General features: G+C 37.5%; 1 long non-coding RNA gene across 1 annotated transcript; it reads right to left on the bottom strand.

The window, feature by feature from the left end:
* Positions 1-607: 607 nt before the first annotated feature.
* LOC105994846 lies at positions 608-12,160 on the bottom strand. The gene is made up of 3 exons (XR_001175531.1): positions 12,036-12,160; positions 3,523-3,576; positions 608-2,258 (listed from the first exon to the last, which is right to left on the bottom strand). It is a non-coding gene; the product is annotated as an uncharacterized LOC105994846 (long non-coding RNA).
* Between the last annotated feature and the right edge of the window lie 2,483 nt (positions 12,161-14,643).

The raw sequence follows: 14,643 nt of genomic DNA, 5'->3' as shown, positions 1-14,643 counted from the left end.
TATGACAGGATTGAAATGTCTGTTCCAGTGTAGGGAACAACTTTCCAAGAGTAAAATGGAAGCAGGAAGACAATAAAAAGGGTATTACTGGAGATGGTGAGAAATAGCACCATTCTATCTTAGTATAAAGTGAACATTGATTAATGGAGGGTACAACAGATTCAATACAGAGAGATTACAGTTACATGAGTAAGGCAATGACTGCATTGTCAATCATTGTTTCCCCCTCCCTTGTGCCACTATTCCTTCCCTCCCCCACTTTCCTCACTCCTCCTCCCCCTTCCCGAGGTTGTAAAGTTCATTTCCAAAGTACTGTCCTGTAGGTATCATTGTTGCAGTATGCCATCCTGAGTCCTTGTTTCAGTGCTTTGTTATTCCCCTTCCCCTCCCCAGATTAGACAAATTGTATATACAATTTTCCTGAAAGTGGACTATTCATAATGGGAGACATTAAGCAAGTATGAGGACATCAAGTATGTAGGCTATTTCTATACCTTCCTCTCAATTTTTTGGATAGATTTAGAGCTACTCTGAAAAACAAAGTGGTGAAAAGAAATCATTACCAATTGTGGATTACCTAAAGAATAGGCCACTTCTATTCAGAAAAAAATGTACACAGAAAATCCCTTCAGGTGGATATGAAAACCACTAACAAGTAGGAATCACTATTTTCATGGTAGTTCCATTTGAATCTTACCACAGTCTTTGTTATTTCCCTTGACTCTATTATCTACCTTGATAAAAAAAGATTTACAATCTTTTTGTCTAGTGCCCATGACAGAGTGAACAAATAAGGCTCAATTTGTGTGGTTTTAGAAGTTCTGTAAAACTTGTAAAGGCTTTTACAAAAAAATCAATGAGACTGAAAGATATAAGTGCCATGCTTTCTGTCTTCAAACTCAGGGCTGACAGTGATTATCTCAGAGTTCAACTTCCTGTTGCACTCTTGACCTCAGGCTCTGACAGCCTCAAGTAGTTGCTTTCATGAGTTTTGCATACGCTTTTGATAATTCAACCTTCCAGCTTCATATTTCTGTCATTATGACCCCATGATCAGAATGGATTCTTCAAACATCCAATTCTAGTTTTCTCAGGGCTTCCCTGACTTGGAAAAGAGTAGTTTAGAACAACAGTTCTCAGCCCAGGACAACTTTGAACCCCAGGGCACATGAGGCAACATGAGGAGATGTTTTTGATTCTCAGATGGGTGTAAAAGAGTGTTTCTGGTGTCTAGAGGCAAAAAATGTTGTTAAGCACCTACAGAACACAGGACAGCTACATCAAAACTGAATTATCTGGTCTCAGTGCCAACAGCTGGGAGGCTGAGAAACTCTTCCTAGAACAGCAGTTATAAATACCAGAATGGCATTCCAAGCAGACAGAACTTTCATCAATTTGAAGAAATTGATCTCTCCATACTGGTCTTCCTGGGGCCACAGGGAGTTAATGATATTCCATAATGGTCTTTTCCATAGAGTAACCCAGGCAGAATCTCAGCCCTTGCCACACTATATTTCAGGAATTGCTTTGGGGTTTAATGAGACACAAAGAGCTATAGAAAGCATTTTCAATAAAATACTAACAAGCTTTCACACATTGTAATTGAAGGATAAGAAGGGACAACACTGTTTTCCAGATTTAAGTGACTGTTTTTCCACATATTCAATTAATTTCTTTTGTCTGCTGAGGGACGGTGGGCTGCTCATCCTGCATTACAGATTTACGCTTCATCGCACTATGAGGAAACCTGGCGATTACTGCATATCTTTCTTCTCTTCATTCCAGTTGAGCAAATGCACATCTGAAGATGACAAATTGCATTAACAAAGACAAACCACCAATTTTCAAAGGGTATTATTTATCAAATTTGTAAATGTGATGGGGCAGTCCAGGAAATTCTCCCTCATTTCTTGTATCATTGATTTGTCAGCTGTACATAGTTTCACATTTTAGCCTTACCGAAACAAGGTTTGGCCTGCAATGTAACACAATAGTACAATATCAGTCAGCCAGGTAGCAGGCACACTATCAGTACATGAAACCCATCTGATAAGATTAAAAAATGTCAACATCAGTGTACTATACATTTGGATGTAAGTTGGTTGTCTAGAAGTCTGCTCACGGGGAGAGGCGGGGAGCTAACACCTTCTGGCTACTGTGAGAGTCACTCTGCCCAATGAATGTCCAGAACCTCATCTCACAGGTTGAATTTTGAGTCTCCACAGATATTAATTGATGTAGTCTCTTCATGAATTATTCTAGAAATAGTATGACATAAATTAGGATATGTAAAGTACTCAAGCTCCCGAGACCTGAAAAGGCATATCACAATCATAGAAACTTTTCTCAAGATACCACTGCAATCTTAGAGAACCACAAGCTGTTGCTTCCACTTCATCTCCCTTGAACATTCTTTTACAGCACACAGCATTCTTGGCATGCATCCTGGCATGCTGAGCTATTTCGGGACACTTAAAACATAGGCCAAGAACACACCACACTACCTAGCATTCTTTTCATTTCTGTAAGTCTCAGAACCACACTTATAGGAGAAAGGGTGAAAGAGCAAGTACAAGCAGCCTCCTGCAATAACTTACAGAATTTTCATCTTAAACTTATGAGTTGTTATGATTATAGAGTGTTCTAATCACTCAAGTTGGGGCATTTCCTTGCCAAACAGCTGCTATGTTAAAAAAAAAAAAAAAAGCCACTTAAAGCCGGGCGCCGGTGGCTCACGCCTGTAATCCTAGCTACTAAGGAGGCTGAGATTTGAGGATCTTGGTTCAAAGCCAGCCCGGGCAGGAATATTCGTGAGACTCTTATCACCAATAAACCGCTAGAAAACTGGAAATGGTGCTGTGGCTCAAGCGGTAGAGCGCTTGCCTTGAGCTGAAGAGCACAAGGACAGCGCCCAAGCCCAGAGTTCAAGCCCCACGACCAACAAAAACAAAAACAAATAAAAAAAGCCACTTAGTTTACAAATAAGTACACCTTTTAAGTAGAATGAGACTAATAATATAGAAGACAAATATATGGATACTAATCTTCTTTGGAAGACCAGATTCAAATAAAGATAAATACACCTACTGAGATGGATAAAAATTAGAATTAGGTACATTCCTAATTGGGAGACCTGCTGCTACAATCATTGTTCATTGGCATAAGCAGTTGGGTCTCTGGCTCTGGAGTAGGGGTGAGTTTTTTTTTTAATATAGTTAAAGCAAATAGTAGGCGATTCCTTCTGAAATACCTTAAGAGTTGGCTAGTACTGATCTGGTAAGGATCAGCTGCTAATACAGTCATTTCCTAGTCATACCCTGACTAGAGTCCTCACATAGTAAGCTACATGGAACTACGAGCAATATTGCACAATTCAAGTAGTTAAAACAATTTCTTTAAAATAAAAGTCTCTTTACAAACATCTCTCTGGATTTACCATGGAGCAAGAGAGAGAGCCAAGCACAAGTCAGTATTCATATCTGTTGTCAAAATCTATATGAGATATTATTTTGGTTTACATACTTTTTCTCCTGTGTCTGCACAATTTATGTGAATGTCTGAGGAATCCAGGTCATCCTAGACAGTGTTGAAGAAATAATAAACCAAATAAATATTCCACAGTGAAAAAGAATAATTCTAGTATGCATATTGTCATGGCTACTGTTTCCCTTATGTTTTATTTTGATAAAAACTTCAATGCTTTCATCTAGGAAGATTTAATATTGAGGTTTTCATTTGACTGCTTACTTGCCAAAGGCTTCTGTCTAATTATACATACTGAATTGCCTGTGTTGCTTACACTAAAGCTCTGAGCCAAAGCAACAGTAGAACAACTGCCAATGGAGGCCAGCTATTATTTTTTAGAAGAAAAATCACAAATAAAGTACACATTAAAACAACACATTTTTCTAATTAAAACACTAATACAAGCTTCATAGTTTTAACTGTTCAGATCAATACATTCAATTTCTATCTTCAACTTGTCTTTTTGTTTTTCCAAATTGTAATAGAGTTCTAAGTTATAGAATTATAGTCTTTTTGAAAGGAAATTTAATGAGAAATTATACAGTAGTTAGAAACAGGATAGGAAAATTATCAGCAGCTCTTTCTATATCTGTGAGAAAAAATTGGAAAAATAGCTGAGACAGAAAGTAATATAAAATTTGTTGCTTCTGAACACTCACCTTTCTAATAAAATAATTATTTTCAGAATTGTGTGAAGTTATCTAGTTTGTACTCATAGCACACACATGAATCTACCCAGTCTCCAATGTTAATGACTTTCAAGATTTTTATTTAAAATTTCTTATATACTGTTTTCCTGATGGTCTTACTTTGTACTTAATAAATAGTATTGAGCAGAAGCTATCTGCTACATGTTGCTGTACTTGGTCAATGATGTGTTGTTAATAAGCATTAATCAAACAGTAGTCCAAGGGAATTAGAAGCTTTGGTTTGTATCATTTGCCAGTTTCATGGTGTAAATACTGACTTTAGATTACCAATATGATGTCTAAGAGAGCGGTGTTAAAAAGACCTGCTCACAATCTCTTCACCATCTGTAAGCGATTGTTCGGTTTTGTTAAGGTAAATTATGAGATTCCAAGACCAAGCTCTCAAGTGAGAAGTAAGAAACAAGAAAGAAGAAACAAGAAAGAAAAAAAAACATTTGAATCCTTATCTTGGGGTTCATTTAACCTAACATCAACTTATCTGACCTTTTCTGCTTGTCTCAGATATATACTAGTTTTTGCAAATAAATAAGATGATCTCTTTGTTGCTTTGTATGTCCCTTCCTCACGGTATAACCCCTGCTTTCACTGTATTTGATGTTGGTATAATTTGGGGAGGGGAAGGAAAAAAACAAATCGTTTAAATAGGGATACAGGTGGATCCATTGCAACAATGAGATGTACAAGTCGTTATGTCGAAAAATGAACTTTACAACTTTGGCAGGGGATGGGAGTGGGGGGTGTGGGGGGTGGGAGATGGGAAGGGATGGAAAGGGGAAACAAAGGAGGAGGCAACAATGCTTGATAAGAAATGTACTCATTGCCTTGCCCATGTAATTGAAACTCCTCTGTACGGTATTTTATATATATATATAATGTATATGTTATATACATTATATATATATATATATATATATATATATATATATAAAACAAGTAACTACATCTTCCTCTACTTCATACACCTAATAACATTACTATTTCCCATCTTTGCCTATCTCAAAGAACGGTACTGTCCTTCATGAAATTGAAAAACCATTTTTCTCCTATCACAGCCCTTTATTATGCTCTTTCTATCACTTCCTATTTCTCTCCCTCACTGCAGGTATGCTCTGTCGTCTTCTCTCCCATATGTCTAGCCTGCAGCATGGCGCATAAATACACTTCCTCGGGATTTGCTGAACATTGCTCTTTCACTAAGATATTAGAGGAAATGTCTGTGGGTCCTTTTAGGCTTCTATCCCTCTTTAAAATCCAGATACTACCTCTATTAGGGAAGTACCCAAATTGAGTAGTTATTGCGTGAACTTGGTCAAATTTGGTACAGATTATACACTATAATCAGTTTTCCCTTTGCTGCATCAACAATAAGTTTTAGGGTGGCTAATCCACTATAAGTCACAACTTTCAAATATGCCAATTCAATGCTTGAATGCCTTGTCATTATTCTCATTTTTGATGCCTTTTTCTTTCCAATTACATGCTTGAAGCACAAGACACCGAAGCACAATTCTTCTTCCTTAATATCATAGTGGTTTAAATTTAGATTCCCTGGCATTTTAAGGAAAATGCACATAGAAGAACCAAAAAAGTTGTTAATACTTTGCGAGGATATTCAACTTACTAAGTGTAATTATAAAAGAAAAAAAAACAGGGCCTAAAGAATTTCAACACTATACTTCATGTTCAAATTTATTGTTGCTTTGTTTATTCTTCATCTGTGTCCTAAATGGCCACAAATTTATTGTGATTAGATCCAAATATTGAATCATAGAGAAGATCTAAGATTTGTTATTTTCTCAAAAGCTCAACCTAGCTGGACAAGAACTTGAGAAGGGTGGAGGACAACACTGAATTAAACAAACAAGGGCAGGAGGAAGAGTACTAGATGTTTCCAGTAGAAACCAGTCTGCCCACCCATAAATCTGGTAGATATCCATGTTTGCAGGGGAGGAGAATAGTAGAGTGTTCCAAGTGCACTGGACTGATTAATATCTAAGCTGACAATGAGACTTAATGCACCAGAGAAAAGGCTTTCCAGAATGGCTGGCTCAATGTATGGAACATTCTGACACTTTGTACAAATGAAAATATTAGTGGTGAGTGAGCTGAGATATTTATATGTTCAGGCATCTCATTCATTTGTTGACATTTGATCAGATATTTCTGAGTCTCTTGGAAGAAATAACTCACAGGTCTACACTATTTCCACAAGTACCCAACAATATAAAAATCAGAACTAATAACAGTTTTTACATAATTTGATAAGACAACTTGTAATTTATACGGGCTAATTTACACACACACACACACACACACACATATAACTGAGAAATGAATTTGGAAGATGTGAGCCTTCCATCTGTATCACATAGAAAAAAATGGGAAAATTATTTACAGAATGTCAATAAACAATTTAAGTAAATTTCCATGTTATCATCCTCAAAAAAGTTTTCCTCACCCTGGAAGTTTTCTGAGCTTTCTGGCTAAGGATTGTTCTTGATGTCTATGTGATTCCATAATTTCAATATATGTGTCTCAATATGATGACTTGCATGCCTTAATTTTGAGATTGTACAATCAAATTCACTCAGTATTGCTTTTGATAAAGAAATAAAGAATAACAACAACAAAAGAAACAAAGAATGATGATTTGTATCATGTCAAATGCTTGAGGGTATTTCTTCAGTTTTATTTTCTTATTTTTCTGAATAATCCAATATACTTTTCTTTCCACTGAGTTAATTTCTGCTCTTCTGTGTTATATTATGAAATTGCTCTAGGCTTACGTGTTGTTTGAGATTCTTGATTATGAAAGTAAATAGCTTTATTGTTAATGTTACTGGTGTTAAGATTCTGTTTAAAATTAGGTATAAGCAGTTATTTTCACCAAATAGAATTTGTCTATCTTACAAAGTATGGCAATTTTTTACTTCAAGATTAACTAGGTTTGAACAAAAATATTAGTTTCTAGATAAACAGGGTTTCAAACTTATCTGACTGAATATTGTCTCAAAAATAGTAATTAATTTCCTTTGCCTTTGTTTACTAATGGGACTTGTTGATTAATGCTGAAGGAGTCTTCCGCCTCTGCCTTAGACAGTTAGACATAGGTATTGAGCTGTTGTTACAGATCTACTGAGCTAGGAGGAGTATAAAAGGTAATTTCAGAAGCCATGGAACAAAACCAACAGAAATAAAATTAAGATTAAAAATGAAGTTTGTTTAGGCAAATAGAGAAATGGAATTTAGACTTGTTTGTAAATTCTTGCTTTCTCATCCTTCTTGGGCTAGAAAAGGTAGCAAGAAGAAAGGCGAGGAAATGTTTCACAGGGAGAGATGTCACTATCCTGAACAGCTAGCACCACAGCTTGCCAACAAGGCAGAAATGGATTAAAAAGCAATGGAGGGGCTGGGAAGATGGCTCAGTGGTAGAGCGCTTGCCTTGCATGCCTGAGGCCCTGGGTTCGATTCCTCAGCACCACATAAGCAGAAAAAGCTGGAAGTGGTGCTGTGGTTCAAGTGGTAGAGCACTAGCCTTGAGCTGAAGAGCTGAGGACCAGTGCCCAGGCCCAGAGTTCAAGCCCTGTGACGGACATAAAAAAAAAAAAAAGGCAATGGAGTTTGTTCTACATTTCATCCAACAAGGTTAACTGTATCTCTTATTATATTCTAGGGGCAACACACTCTGAGCATATTATCAATTTTGCTTCATTGTATAGTATTTCTTTGTTACATGTTATTATTAAAGGGAGGGGAAACAGAGGTACAAAAACTAAGATTCCCAAGGATATGGCCCTTAAGTTTTGAAGCCAGTATATCACCCTACCAACCTGACTACCCACCCCAGTGCCCTTTTAATATGGTCCATTCAAAAGCCAGACTTACATTACCTGTATCTTGTTCAACAAGAGTCATGCCCAGGACTTTGCCCACCAACACTACCTAGCCATGTATATCTGACTTCATTGGCCCAGCATATCACAAAGGATAAATTGTGGGATTTCAGATAGCTGGTGGTATTGAACTGAGCCAAGAGCATCTAGAGAGAGCAACTGGCAAACTCTTACTAGGGCAACAGCGTGTTGACACACACCGTTTTACTCATTAAAAATAGTCTTGAGTTGGGTGCTGGTGGCTCATGCCTGTATTCCTAGCTACTCAGGAGGCTGAGATCTGAAGAGCATGGTTTGAAGCTAGCCAAGACAACAAAATCTATGAGACTGATATTTTAATTCTTGCGGCTTCCAGGTAACCCAAATGAATGAGTATATCTGTCAGAAAGTGGAGTCTGGAGCTCTCCTGTGAATTCATGTGAGGAACAAGGTTGAAACAACTAATTTCTAAAGCCTTTTCATTTTGGAACCTTTGTAATATTTCACTTTTTTCCGCATTTTATTTTAGCCCTGGCAGCTCAAACGGGCTCAGCAATGTTTGGAATAAAGGGCAATCTTTACCTGAAAATGGGTGTATCTCAGATGACACCAGCGCCTGGGATGACACAGATTATGAATAAAGAGTTCAAAAAAATAATGCCATGCACTGGTGGCTCATGTTTATAATCCTCGCTACGCAGGAGGCTGAGATCTGAGGATTCAGCCTGGGTAGAAAAATCCATGAGACTTCTATCTCCAATTTATCACCAGATAACTGGAAGTGGAGATGTGGCTGAAAATAGTAGAGTGCTAGCGTTGATCAAAAGAGCTCAAGGACAGGCTCTGAATTCAAAACTGACTAAATAAATAAATAAATAAGTAAATAAATAACAGTGAACTCATTACGGTCAAGGCTTGGTTTTAACAAAGAATTTTCAAAGAGTTTACACGATTTTCAGAAGTTTCAAACTGCTGTAGGTGAGCCTGATGATTACAATTAGCAACAGTGAATAGTAAATGAAGAAAATATCCACATTGACTACAACTGAGTAATAATGTGATGTTCTGGATAGTAATTTTTGGATCATTTTATATTGCATGTTTTTCAGGTCCTATAGAAATATATTTTTCTTTTTTGATGCACAGTAGAATGAGTCTGTTTCATAAACTGTTACTATTTTTAATATTCCACATACATGAATATCTTCAGAAATTCCAATTGTAGTTATTGTTTCCAACTGATAGGGAAAGTGTTGTCCTTAAAGGCTTGGCATATGAACCTATCTAGCTATTTATTGGTGAAGACATTCCCTTACTCTATACAGAAACACACAAGTATGTGCATTCATGTATGAAAAAAATATATATATATGCATATTTTTGTAGGGTATGACAATGTGGTATGAGTTATAAAGGAAGGACATACAGAATATCAAATATTATTTGAGAGTGCCGAATCCTAACCACTAGACCACCAAGAGCGTTCAAATATTATTTGAGTGTCTCCCATTTTATTAAAAGTCCAGAAGCGAAGATGAACAAGAATGTATTTGATTCCAACAAGCATGTATGGAACAGATGAGTGGAGATATGGAGGTGAGGGAAGCAGACAGTTCATGGGTGATAAAGTATGTCTCATAAAGGTAGATGTGCAGCATTTTAATCATTTGCAGGTAGGCATTCTAATTTGACACCACCTGATTATTGAACAGCAAAAGACAGACTGGAACTTTAAGAAAACTACAGATAAGTGAAAAACCCCTTCAGACTAAATGTCATTGTAATGTTAACCACTGCAAACTTTACATTCATTTTCTCCTTCTAACAATCAGGTAAGCTTGTTTTATAGACAAAACATCTAGGTTTCAAAGAGGCTCAGTGATTTACACAATGTCACAGGGGGATAGTGGCAGAGCTGGCATTCAATCCAGGACTAGTAACAATTCTGTGCCGTAACAAGAACAAGCGTGTCTGGCAAGGGCTTCACAGATCCCCTTTTCTGTGGCCAGGGCCAGTCTTTTCCCAGGCTGTCTTGTTCAGAGGTTGGCTGCTTTCTCATTTCTGCTGTTTTCCTTTTTGCTATTGGTAGATTATCTCATTCTTGGCTGTTGAGATTATGCTGGGTCTATCTTCTCTTCAAGATTTTCCTCCCTCCATATGTTCAGCACAATGTTGGCTTCCTGCTTTCCCTGTTAACCCCTGGTGTGGCTCTTGTTGGTTTGGTTGACCCTGTAGCCTTCTGTATATTGTGAGCAATCAGCATGTTCTGCTGGATCAGCAGTCTGGGTGTGCTGGGGCAAAGGGAAGGGATTTATTCTACTCTCTTGGCAGGAAGAATTGCTTCACTGTCAAGAGTTAGAGTTACAAACACATGCCCCTTTGTATGGTTCATGATACTTCCTGGGTAGCACTATGAACTGTTTCCCAGGCAGCAGAAGCTCTGGGGTCATTGCTGAATTATCTTTAACTTCCAGTAGTATGTGAACCTCCAATTGTTTTGTTCAACTGCACAATTAAGCTGTGCATGTGGTGAAAACCAGAGTCCCATGAAATGAATCTTTGACAAAACTTGTCTATCATTATTGTGTATTCACAATTCAGCATAATACATGCCTGGCACACAGTAGGTATTTTTAAAATGGTTATTCAATGAAGGGACTTGAAGATGCATCTGGGATATGTGTGTGTGTGTGTGTGTTTTATTTTCTTATTTTTTTTATTTTTTATTTTTGGGTCTGGTCGTGGGGCCTAAACTCTGGGTCTGGGCACTGTACCTCAGCTCTTCAGCTCAAGGCTAGCGCTCTACCACTTGAGCCATAGTGCCACTTCTGGCTTTTTTCTTTTTGCTTATGTGGTGCTGAGGAATCAAACCCAGGGCCTCAGGCATGCAAGGCAAGCACTCTACCACTGAGCCACCTTCCCAGCCCATGTGTGTGTGTGTGTGTGTGTGTGTGTGTGTGTGTGTGTGTATGTGTGTGTGTATGTATGTGTGTGTATGTATGTATGTGTGTGTTTGTGTGTGTTTTAGCACCTATATGTCTATATTGATTGAATAGGTTATAAGATAATTTGGTAATAGAGGTAAAAGATGTATAAAGAAAGAAGATTCAGAGGGTAAAGAAAAAGACATTTTGGGGGGACAACATTTTTTTCCAGAGGGATATATAATCATGCATAAAATGTTTAGGTTTCCCTCCTTCCCTTTAACATTCTTTGCTCTTCTAGGTCTGCATATACGTATGTAAGTTGTTCTATAACTTGTAGGAAGGTGATATCAAAAGAGAAGGACAAGGGAATGGTACTCTAATCCTATCACAGAAATTTACTGCATAAATGCCAAGAAATATTTTTATACCTAGTATCTAAGGACATTTTGTCTTCCTAGGGAAAAATACAAAAGGTCAAGAAAAGGCTTTGTGAAGTCAAATCAAATACCCGTTTCCTTTAAAAATTTTGTTTCAAGACATAGCATATCATTAGGAGCCATATATTACACAAAAGCAAGAAGTGAATTCTTGTCTCCTTTGTTTTTGGCCAGACAACTAACTGGCTTAGCTCTGTTAACATATTTACATTTGGATTTACTATCCAAGGAGGAATATCTTTCTTCTGACCTTCAGCTTTACTTAACCTTTGAAGGTGGAAGGGAAAGAAAGCATATTAGAAACACAAAATTTGCTTAAGGAGAAACAGAAAACTGGAGCAGTCTCACAACAAGGAAAGGGACTGAATGAATAATCAAATTTTTTCTATGAAAGAAAAGCTTATAGCCAGTGATTTCACTGGTGAATTCACAGAATATGTATGTATGTATGTATGTATGTATGTATGTATGTATGTATACACACACACACACACACACACACACACACACACACACACATATATATGAAAGTAAAGAAAGAACAGTGAACAGTTTCTGACTTACCCTGAGAGACCAGCATTACTCTGATGTCAATACCAGATAAAAGCATCACAAAAAAAGAAAACTACAAATCAATATTCCTTAAAAATAAAGATACAAAAATAGCTTTTCAGTTCCCCTTTTCCAGGTTGGGCCAGAAGTTCTTTTCTCAACAACAATCAGCTATAGAACATGAACTATGGACCTTCTGCACCCATTTAAAATTAAAAGGGACCAACGTGGTTTGGTTGCAGGAGGATTGAGTGGGTGGGGAGTGGAAGGATAGATAGATAGGGATCCAGGGAAGTTAATTTTTAACAAATATCAAAAGGGCAAGATTCAGAAGTTAAAAACACCAAAATAAGCTCAATTAAAGCAGTCCATAGAGATACCAGATTCCTTTCAGAAGGACAGCATATTTGGAGTTTGAAAGTAGTGATAATTATACAATACTGCAAATATGCTAAAAGCCACTAACTTTTTTTTGGTCAGTCATGGGGTTTGAACTCTGTATCTGAGTTCTTCAGCTCAATGCTAGCACTCAACCACTTGAGCCACAGCTCCACTTCGGCTTCTCCAGTGGTTAATTGGAGATAAGAGTCTCACAGACCTTTCTGTCTGGGCTGGCTTTGAACCATGATTTTCAGATCTCAGCCTCCTGACTAGCTAGGATTCCAGGCGTGAGCCATTAGCACTCAGCTGAAAGGCATAAACCTTTATGTTATGTAAATTCTGTCTTGATTAAAAAAGAGAGGAAAGAAATTCTATACTACATTCATTACTCATCTAATTAGTGCCAATTAATGAGTACTGAGCTTTATCTTGGAAAATTTGCCTAACTTTTAAAAGAAAATTAAAAATATAAAAAGTCAGAAGGAGTTGTCTATGGTTTGAGGTAGTCAAGCTGTGTTAATAGAAAATGTTGACTACACAGCCTTGGTGAGCCATCCCCCAAACATATTTGTTCTTACTGTTGTCCAAAGCATGTGAAGCTGTTGTTTGAACAACACAGAGGTTGTAAAAATCTATTGTGATATCCTCTGCAAATCCTAGTGGGCTAGAGTTGACTATATGTGCTGAATCGGCAGGGAACTGACACAGGGAGAGTTAGTTTCTGAGTCTGCTTTAGCAAGGGACAGGGGTCCATAGATACTTGAGAGGAATAATGAGGGGAAGAACCAATGAAAAATCAGGGAAAACTCCCATGTTTAGCCCCTCCAAAGGGATATAAGCAACGTTATGATTTGAAGCCACAAATTTGGGGCTACCAGATGAAATGGAGAGTTTCTGTAAAAAGGATGAATTTTTGAGCATTCAGAAAAATGTAGACAAGGTAATTAAAAACTTTTATAGAACACTTGTGGCATTGGATGAATAAAAAGGGTGCCATTAAGGACATGTAAGTATCTTGAGCAAGTCCACATGCAACAGAAAATTTTATGTTAAATTGCACATTATCTTCTCTGAGCCCAGAGGAATTTATAGTGTGTGAAGATATGTCATATGGTAAATGAGATTTATTTTCAACCTAACAAACAGGCAAGAAATGGTCACAGATGGAGTGGGTAGAGACACTTTCTTAAAGTAATGGTCAGAATGAGATGGATAAAGGAAGGGAGGAACTATGAAAGAGTAAGGATTTTGTTTAATAGCTGATATCGCATAGATAAAGGCATTAAGCTTGGGTACATAGCTAGGTAAAGAAAATCCATAACTGCTTGTGATAAGAATTTGGACAGTATCCACCTTGCAGATAAAATACATTAGAAAGTGTTGAGCAGGACAATAATTTTTATAGCAAAGATTTTAGATGATCACTGTATTGGTATTTCAAGATGAATTAAAAACATAGAGACAACTTGGTAGGAAGTTCTGATGACAATCTAAATAAGATTTCCACGTGGCAAGAAGTTTTCTGAAACTGAAAATGAAGGAAAACATTAGCCAATCAGTGTGGCCCACAAGGTGCCTCTAACCCATCCTTCAACTTGTGGCTACCACCCAAGGGAGTGTATTGATTGGGTCTTGCCATAAACCAGGCCCACTTTCCTACAAGCCACCAAGTAGAAGGGAAGGGTCTTGGGCTATGCCATAACTCATGCCAGCCCTCATACTAGCCATCACAGAGGAGGGGTTTGGCTTACTTCAAACAAATAGCAGTCAGTAGCTGACTAATTGCCGAGAGGGAAAAGAAAAAGGTAAGGAGGGACAATACCAAACAGCCAGTCTTTGGCCAGGCAGAGACCCCATTGTTCATTCTTCTGAGTGACCTTTAATTTCACTTTACAAAATAATCTTTACACTCTTTAAAAAATTGTACTCATAGTTCTTGCTTTTATTTCGATACCACTGGAGAACAAGAACCCACCACGCTCATGTTTCATGTATCAAAAGATTATATGAATGAGGAATTTATATAGATCAACTATATGGGATGGGATTAGAGCTGAAATCCCAGGTGAGAATTTAGGACAGTGGCAATAATGGGAGGAAAACATAAATTTTTATTTTTTTGGACGAAGAATGAATCCAATTGGATATTCTGTGTATGAGATCCCAGGGGCTTATCAGATTAGAGATTTTTCTCTAAGCCAGACACCCAGGATAGGAGGTATAGCTTACACCTAGGACA

Source organism: Dipodomys ordii, unplaced genomic scaffold (genome assembly GCF_000151885.1).
Source record: "Dipodomys ordii isolate 6190 unplaced genomic scaffold, Dord_2.0 Scaffold5, whole genome shotgun sequence".
Classification (NCBI taxonomy): domain Eukaryota; kingdom Metazoa; phylum Chordata; class Mammalia; order Rodentia; family Heteromyidae; genus Dipodomys; species Dipodomys ordii.
Note: the sequence above shows the minus strand (reverse complement) of the source record. Positions and strands in the feature narration are given on the sequence as shown.